Source organism: Alexandromys fortis, unplaced genomic scaffold, assembly GCF_014885135.2.
Source record: "Alexandromys fortis isolate MF-2015 unplaced genomic scaffold, M_Fortis_MF-2015_v1.1 scaffold_50, whole genome shotgun sequence".
NCBI classification, from domain to species: Eukaryota; Metazoa; Chordata; class Mammalia; order Rodentia; family Cricetidae; genus Alexandromys; species Alexandromys fortis.
The window spans coordinates 11,874,699-11,884,225 of NW_026067932.1; positions in this window are offsets into that span (position 1 = coordinate 11,874,699).

A 9,527-nucleotide genomic window follows, 5' to 3' on the forward strand; every position below is an offset into this window, starting at 1 on the left:
TAACCACAGAAAGGAAATTAGGAAATCATACAATTCACTCCAGAATTGTGACTCTTGAACGTGAAGCACTTGGCAGAAACAGGTCTGTAGGAGCCACTCTGGAGTCTGAACTCCAGATGTGCTTGCTGTTGCATTGAACTCTGCCCTACTTTCCACTTACACACGCGTCCCCCAGGTTCTTTGGCATGGGAACCCTGCAAAGAGGCTACCTTGTCCACATGACCTTTGTCTTCCATCCTAAACCCCACATGGACATATAAGTCTGCATACATTGGTCTCTATGGAACGCTCTATCATTTCAACCAAACTCAGCTGCCAAAGGAAAAGCTGACATGAGTGAAAGCGGATATTTCCTCCTCACCTTCAGAGAGAAGCAAAAGTACAATGGCATTATGGCAGCACCGGAGCCATACCATCTTCACGAAATCTTTGCTCTGCTGTTTTGCAGTTATACAGCTTTTGGCAAGCGTAGGCACCCCATAGCCATAATAGAAGGGCACTAATAATACCTATGTCCAGGATAGCTATGAGACTAAGATCTGTAAAATACTCACTCTCCTAACACCAAGCCTGTCATAAAATGAGTACTTTACACATATTACCCACCTTTCTTGCATCTAAATTATCAATGACTAGGTTTCTCCAAGTAGCACACATGGGGCTGGAGAGATGGCTCAGTGGTTAAAAGTGCGTTCTGCTCTTCCAGAGGACCTGAGTTTGGTTCCCAGCATCCATATCTGGTGGTTCACAACTTCCTGTACCTTCAGCTCCAGGGAATCCAATGCTCTCTTCTGACTACAGACACATATGTGCACGCACACACACACACACGTAATGATAATAATAACAATAAAATAACAATAATAATAGTAGAAAACAACACCACTAACACAGCCTCCTCATTTAACGTTCAGACAGTGAATAGATTTCCTGATCTGGATAATGAGGTTGAGTGACCCAAGGTATGGAGCTCATCATCATGTCGTCATTGCTGTCTTATTTTTCTCAAACTCAGCCATCATATTAGAGTCAGGAGTATGGTCTATTTAATAGTGTTGGTTATGCCTAGCTCTAGCTATTCCTCCAGGAGCAAGCTCTGTGTCTTAGAATTTTTTTCCATGATAGAACACCATGACCAAAAGCAACTCGATAGGGGGAGGGTTAATTCAGCTTATGCTTCATATTATAGTCCGTCACTGAGGGAGCCAGGGCAGGAACTCAAACAGTAACCTGGAGGCAAGAACTGAAACAGAGGCCATGGGTGACTGCTGCTTCCTGGATCACTCTCATGACTTGTTCAGCTTGCTTTCTATTAAACCCAGAACCACTCCGGAAAGGATAGCTGGGCCATCCCACATCACTCAACAATCAACAAAATTCTCCATGGGCTTGCCTACAGGTCAGTCTGATGGAGGAATTTTCTCAGTCAAGGTTCCCTCTTCTCAGATGACTCCAGCTTGTATAAAACTGACAAAAAAGTAAGCAACACGCTAAAGAAGTAATCACAAGCAATTCCCCCTCTCTCAGTTTTCTCCTCTGCCCTTGAGCCTCACAGAAATGAAGAAGGGACTTTGGTATCCCATGGAGGCTAAGCTTCCCTAGTAGCCCCACATAATGGCAGGCAGAACGGTGTTCACATCCTAGCAGAGACCGTGGATGGGTTCTACACACCCGTGCTAACTCTTCTGTAGGCATCTGATCATCCGATTTCCCCAGCTGCCCTAAATGGTGAGCATAGTCTTTATTCCCGTTTCTAAGGTTGTGAAAGAAGAGGCCTAAAGAGATACATGCTTGAGGTAAGGTCACGGAACTTTTTAATAAATGGCCAGATTCATAAGCACATCATCCCATGTCTCTAAGCACCATGCTCTATATCAGGTGTGCTCTGATCACCTCTCTGTGATATACCGTCTCTTCCAGAGACCCCCTGCCTGCCTGTATCCTGACTCTTGATGGTGCATCTGTTTTTGATTTCCTGTGATTTCTTCCTTCCCAGTTCTATGATCTTATGCTTTCTGTATCAGTCTTCTTCAAGAGGGGGTTTCTACTTCACAGGAAACTTCTGAATCCCTATGTCTTTGTTTTTGTTCTTTTTTTTTAATCAAAGGCCGGTTACTCTCAAGGGACCACAGATCCTGTTGTAGGATGGCAGAGCTTGTGTTTTGGATTAGGACTATGGGCACCATTCAAATTGTCTCCTTTGCACACAAGCTTATGTCCCTTCTGGCATGCATTTCAATACCCATCTGTTCCTGGGCATGTGGCATTATTTAATCAAGAAAATATTTTCTCTTATTTCCTCTTCTGTGTGTAACTCCGAAACTCCCATGAGACTAGCATGCATCAAGACCAATTAGAGCCCATGGCAGCCTGGGAAGTGCTTACATCACATGATCTGTCTATTTTATCTCTAGGAACCTCCTTATATGGCAGGTTCCATGATGTGCTGAAGTATGTATACCCAAGATAAAGACTTACCTTGCAGCATTTTATTTTTTGCTTTTTGCCATTTTATTTTATTAAACATTTTAGTTAGTATGAAAAAATGTAACATTTTCACACACATATATCATTATGTGTTATGATAATACAAGTATAAAGTTCTATTTTAAAGAATAAAAATTATATATAGTCCAAAATTATGTGCATTGGGACCCTGCTTTTTTATGTATTTTTTTATTGAGCTATACATTTTTCCACTCCCCTTCCTTTCTCCCCTCTCCTTTTCCACCCTCCCCCTGCCCCCATGTTCCCAATTTACTCAGGAGATCCTGTCTTTTTCTTCCTCTTAGGTTGATTCATGTATGTCTCTCTTAGAGTCCTCTTTGTTGTCTAGGTTCTCTGGGGCTGTGGACTGTAGGCTGGTTTTATTTACTTTATGTCTAAAAGCCACTTATGAGTGAGTACATATTAATTTGTCTTCCTGGGTCTGGGTTACGTCACTCAGTATGCTTTTTTTTCTAGTTCCATCAATTTGCCTGCAAATTTCAAAACGTCATTATTTTTTACTGCTGAGTAGTAATCTATTGTGTAAATATACAATTTTCCTTATCCATTCTTCAGTTGAGGGGCTTCTAGGTTGTTTCCAGGGCCTGGCTATTATGAATAATGATGCTATTTAAAAAACTGAACAAATGCCCTTGTGGTATGATTGAGCATCTTTTAGGTATATGCCCAAAAGTGGTATTGTTGGGTCTTGAGGGAGATTGATTCCTAATTTTTGGAGAAATTGCCATACTGATTTTCAAAGCAGCTGCACAAGTTTACACTCCCACCAGTAACTCCCACCATTACGCCACATCCTCCCCAGCATAAGCTGTCATCACTGTTTTTGATCTTGGCCATTTTGACAGATATAAGATGGAATCCCAGAGTTGTTTTAATCTGCATTTCCCTGATGGATAAGGATGTTGAACACTTGTGTCTTTCAGCCATTTGAGATTTCTCTTTTGAGCGGTCTCTGTTTAGGTCTGTACCCTATTTTTTATTGATTTTTTTTGATGTCTAGTTTCTTGAGTCCTTTGTATATTTTGGAGGTCAGTCTCTGTCAGATGTTCAGAGGAACATGTTTTGAATATAGGACGTTCTGCATAGGCCTATTTAGTTGAACACTTGGTCTCCAGCTAGTGAGACTAGTTTGGTAGGTTGTGGAACCTTTAGAAGCAGAGCCTCTCTGGGGAAAACAGGTATCGTGGAGGATAGGCTTTGAGTTATAGTCTAGCCCTGGTGCCAGCTTGCGTCTTCTGCTACTTGAACCAGTCAGATGTAATCATCTGTGCCTTTTGCTCCTACCTGCACAGCTGCTTTAACCACTGTGTCTTTTTAACATGATCCTTAACCTTCTGAAACTACAAGGTGAAACGAATCCTTCCTCCTTTAAGTCGCTTCTGTCAGACACCTTGTCACAGTGACCAGAAAAGCAACCAACACAGAAGGACTCCAAAGACGTGGTATAAGCATGTGTGCTTCTAAAAACATTTTCTGGAGGTGCTGATATGCAGCATGGCTTGATGGGTGCTGGGCTGATGTGGGTGGGTACCTGCTATGTGAACTGCTATTGTTTCATTTTTCATCAATCTAACTCTTTAACTTAGCTCCTAATTCATGCTCAGCAACACCCATCCCAGGCTGAAGTTCATAATCCACAAGGACTATTATCCTTTGGCTCAATTCACAACCATGAAGCTTGTTCATAGGTCTAGGCATTAAACATTGGTCCTGGTGGCCCTGGACTGTCCTCTTTGCAGCTGAACTCCCTGCCAGTGCTCTTCACGGACATTCTGGACACAGAATAATAATAATCAGATTTTCCCTCCTAGTAGCCATCTCAAGGGATATGCACTTGCAATCATTAGAGCTCATGATTTTGCCAATGATGGACCATCATGTCAGCTCCCATCAGATTTAGACAGGTCATTCATTAACTAGCATTTTCATCCCACAAAGTATAAAAGTTGTGGTGAAATGACTCCTTTGCCTGCCAGGAAACAGCTGAGTATTTGGGTATATTCTCCTTAGAATTCCTTCCCAAAACTTAAATAAGCGTTGTTGACCCCTTTCTCATTTGCTTTCACTAACAACGCTAGTAGAGCAGAGAATTTGTGCCTCCCCGGGGAGTGGTCCTGGACCTACTGCTGCCCCTGGGTAGTTATATTTTAAAGTTCAGTGACGTAATTAAAAGAGATTCTTAACAGAGTTTCAAATGATGTTTGGCTATCTTGAAGACCAATGAAAGAGATCCATTTTAGAGCCCAGAATCACTTTGTAAAATCCCCATTAAGCTTGTCCTTCATTCTCTTTCACCTCGTGAGTTGTCCAGAAGTCAACTGTCCTCAAATCCCAAGACTCCATTCACTCCTAACTCTGCACTGTTCGTGTTTATTTTCTTTTGGTTTCCCTTTTGGATATCTTGTCCTGTTTCTCCATTCATATTCTTTAAAACTTTCTTGTGTATGTGTGTGTGTATGTGTGTATATATAGATACATGCACACCACAGAGCAGTTGCAGAAGTTAGAGGTCACTCACTCACTGGGAATCAGTTCTTTCCTTTCATGTGGGTTCTGGGAATTGAAGTGAAGTCTTCAAACTTGGTCGAGAGTGAACGCCTTTACCTGATGAACCATCCCAGTAACCCAAGAACTTCAGGGGTTTGGTGTTATTGCTTTGTGGTACTCAAAACTGAACTTAAAGCCTCATACATACAAAGCAAGCACTCTACCACTGAGCCATATTCCCAGATCCACATCCTATATATTCCTTTAAGTTTGCATCAAAAATCCACAAGGACTGCAATAACAAGCCAAACTCCATTAAATCTTGAACAGGTCAAGAAAAGGGGGGAAAAAGGAAAAAATCCTTTATATGGGTAAGGTGGAAGATACAGAAAATGAGATGATAACCATGTGGACAAGTCTCATCTTTTTTATGTGTGTGTCTGGAGGTTACCATCAGCATCACAGATCACAGCCAGAGCAATAGTGTTCCCTTGTGGGGCAGCACTGATGGTGTCTGGGCCCACTTTTCCAAAAGGAGCTTCTTTCTGGTGTCTTCCCTGCCTTCTCATTTTTAAAGCTCTTCCAAACCCATTATCTAATCATCCTGGTGACTCATATTGTATATCTGTGCCCTGGACTGATGTCATCAGGATGTGTCTGGCTGAATCATGTGAGGTTGAGTTTAGCATATGCAAATACTGGGAAAGAGTACAAGGATGGGCTTCCTGACTCTGCACTCACATCCTCACTCTTGGACCTCATAGCCAGAAAATCCTGCTCCATCACTTGGACCCTGGTCTACCTCTTTCTTCTCCAAGAAATTACATTCCTCCATACATCATTATAAAGCAGAGTAAAATAGTTTTGATGTAATTTTTCTCCAATAGTTGCCACCATAATATGTAAGAGCCATGATGTGAGAAAAGAATAGCTTGATAATAAATGGACATTGTCCCATAACAAGCAAATCTATGGTGATATTTTGTTTATGTTTTAATAAATAAAGTTTGTTTGAATATCAGAAGGACAAAACTAAGCCACTCAAGGTCAGGCAGTGGTGGCACACACTGTTAATCCCAGGATTTGGGAGACAGAGGCAGATGGATCTCTATGAGTTCAAGGCCACCCTGGGTTACACAAGATCAATGCAGAAACAGATCCAGGTGGTGGTGGCTCACACCTTTAACCTCAGTACTAGGGAGTCACACACCTTCAATCCCAGCACTAGAGGGAATATAAAATGAGAAGAGAGAGAGACTCTGTCTGTTTTAATGTGCTTGGACTGTTTAGTCCGTGGCCACCCAGCCTTGACAGAGGTAAAACTGTTCTAGTGGCCTAACTGCTTTGCTTTTCTGGTTTTCAGTCTAAACCCTAGCATCTGTCTCTGGGTTTTTATTATTCACACTACACAGATCTGCAGAGGAGAAATGATCCATTCTCATAGGGAAATAAGATGTATACTTACCCCAAAGGTCTGCTTTTGTGTCTAGCTCTTATTGTATATCAGATACCATTCTAAGTGATTTATCCCCACTGATACTTTCAATAACAATAATGTACTTGTAAAAATGCTATTTATGCTCTTTCTGTTTCACTGATGTGGGATTCAATGCTTAGGGCTCTTAAGTAAAAAAAATTAGTTAATTTTTTCATTAATGTAACAAAATATCTGACAAAAAAAATTAAGTTAGAGTTTGTTTGGGTTCACAACATTAGTGTACAGTTCATGGTGGTGGGAAGGATGTGGGGCCAGACTATGGGGTGGCCGCTCATACTGTGTCTATATTCAGGAAGCAGAGAGAGAGATGGAAAGGTGGAATCTACTTTCTTTCCCATATCCTTCAGTCTGGGACCTAGACATGGAATAGGTAGACCTTCCTATTTCAGCTATCCTTGGAAACAGCTTCACAGGTATGTCCAGAGGTTAGTCTCCTGTCTGTTACTGTTCTGTTGCTGTGATCATACACCATGACCAAAGCAACCTATAGAATAAAATTACAGTTTTAGATGGTGAGTGCATGACCATCATGGCAGAGAGAATGGCAGCAGGCAGGCAGTTATGGCCCTGGAGCAGTAACTTAGTACTTGAATCTTAATCCACAAGCTAATGGACTTGTGTGGGCTTTTAAAACTTTAAAGCCTTCCCCCAGTGATACACCTCCTCCATCAAGGCTATACCTCCACCAACAAGGCCACAACTCCTATTTCTTCCCAAACAGTTCCACTAACTGGAGACCAAGTATTCAAACATGTGAGCCTATGCTGGCCGTTCTCATTCAAGCTACCACATCTCCTATGTGATCTGAAATTCCATCAGAATTAACCGTCACAAATAACTTTTCCCAAAACACTCAGCAGAACGGTGGAACCAAAATTCAAATTCAGACCATGGATGAGTATACACTATTCTATTAAGCACTGTATAACACCTTCTTTACTAGTCCAAGTAGCATTTTGAATTGTTCCAAAATAATAATGTCCAGTATCCTATGACTAAACCATCTCTGTAGTATCAAGTAATGAAGCCCGAGGAAGGAAAGAGATGTGTTAACTCACATCTGATGGGGATGGAATTGAGATCAGATCTTCTCACTCCAAATATTATGGTCTTTTAGCATTAGGATAATAGGAACATTTCTCTTTCAAAGACAAAAAAACCTGTCTACATGGAGATTTCCTTAATTCTTTGTTTATTCAGATATTGTGTTAGCTGAGTCAACCACCTATGTCTCATTTCCAGCCTCCTATTATATGAGACCATGCGGTGTCAAAGTCTTGTTATTACTCATAATTCCTCACTGAGGATCCTCATCATATGAACAGGTGTCCAAAGCTCAGACCTGTCAATAACTTTCTATGATTACATAGCTAGTAAGTGTGAGGACCCAAATGATTACTGAAGGGATCTTAGAGAAGACAGGCTTATAGTGATCTTTACTACTTTAAAGGAGATCTTTATTTACTCAAAGAGATTTCCTTGAAAAGACTTGCATTGATTAGTGTCATAAATATGGATATGAGAAATCAAATCTGTGTCACCGTCTTTTCCTTTCAGAGACACCTCTTATATCTGCTCTAATGGATATATCAGAGATGCCAAACAAATGGAAAATTTCCTTCTGTGAGCTCTGGGTATTCTCCACCTAAAATACACCAGCCAGACAAGATGACATCATTCAGATTGCACACGTCCTCAGGGAATGATTAACATGCTCACTCTGAGTGAATCACCTTCCTCTGGATGTCAGAATCAGGCAGGATCAAATCTAATAAACATCGATAGGCCGGAAAGGATGCTAATGTGTTCAAGGAGGTCAAACAAGTCCACTGCCTGATGCAGAGGCAGTAGAAACTCAGTTTTGTTTCTCCTCTGAATAACCTTGAAACTTCACCTTTTACTTTTAATGTATTTTGAGATATTCAGGAAATAGAAAAAATAAATAATAACACAGAAGTAAATATATCCCTGGATGAAACTGAAATGATTTCATCGTTTCTTCCTTTACTCAGTCTTAAGAATTGTAAAGAACCACCACTGTGTACCAGAAACATGCCACTGAGGAGCATGCCATGCTTCTGCATGGTGCCAAACACGAAATCATTTCTTCAGTCACACCAGTTCTAGGAACTTGATTTGTGGCTTAAATGGTGGCTCTGTGGTTGCAATGCTCCCTTACAAAAGCTAGCATTTCTGAAGAAAAACTGTTTCCTTTGTTTACTGTGTTACAGAACATTTATAGTTACCAGGTCTATAAATCTTCATGGAGTCTAAATATCTGGTTTGGTCTATGTTTCTACTGTTCAGTCCTAGGAATGTATCCCTTTTTCCTTTTGAAATTTTTGTTTTCTTTTTCTTTATTTTCCCATTATATATTACATCCTGATTGTAGTTTCACCTCCCTTCTCTCCCCGTTTCTCATTGCCACCTCCTTTCTTCCTCAAATCCATGCCTCCTTTCCCTTCAGAAAGGGCAGGTCTTCCAGGAATATCAACCAAACATGGCATATCAATTTACAATAATATGAGGTATTATCCCCTCATATTAAGGCTGGGCGAGGCAATCCAATAGGAGGAAAAGGGTCCACAAAAGCAGGCAAAGGAGTCAGAGGCACCTATTCCCACTGTGAGCAGTTCCACAAGAACATCAAGCTACACAACCATAATATATATGCAGAGGACCTAGGTCAAACTTTTCCAGGATCCTTGATTGTCACTACAGTCTCTGTGAGCCCCTAAGAGCCCTGCTAAGTTGGTTCTGTGGACCATTTTCTTGAGATATCCTTGAACCCTCTGGCTCCTCTGAGTCTTCTCCCTCACCTGTAGAATTCCTAGAGCTCCACCTAGTGTTTGGCTGTGGTCTCTGCATTTGCTCCCATAAATTGCTGGGTGAAGCCTCTCTGATGACGATTACACTGGTCTCTAAGGCGCCAATCTACGAGATAACAGGGTATCATTAGGGATTATTTCATTGATCTCTCTCTCTCTCTCTCTCTCTCTCTCTCTCTCTCTCTCTCTCTCTCTCTCTCTGTCTC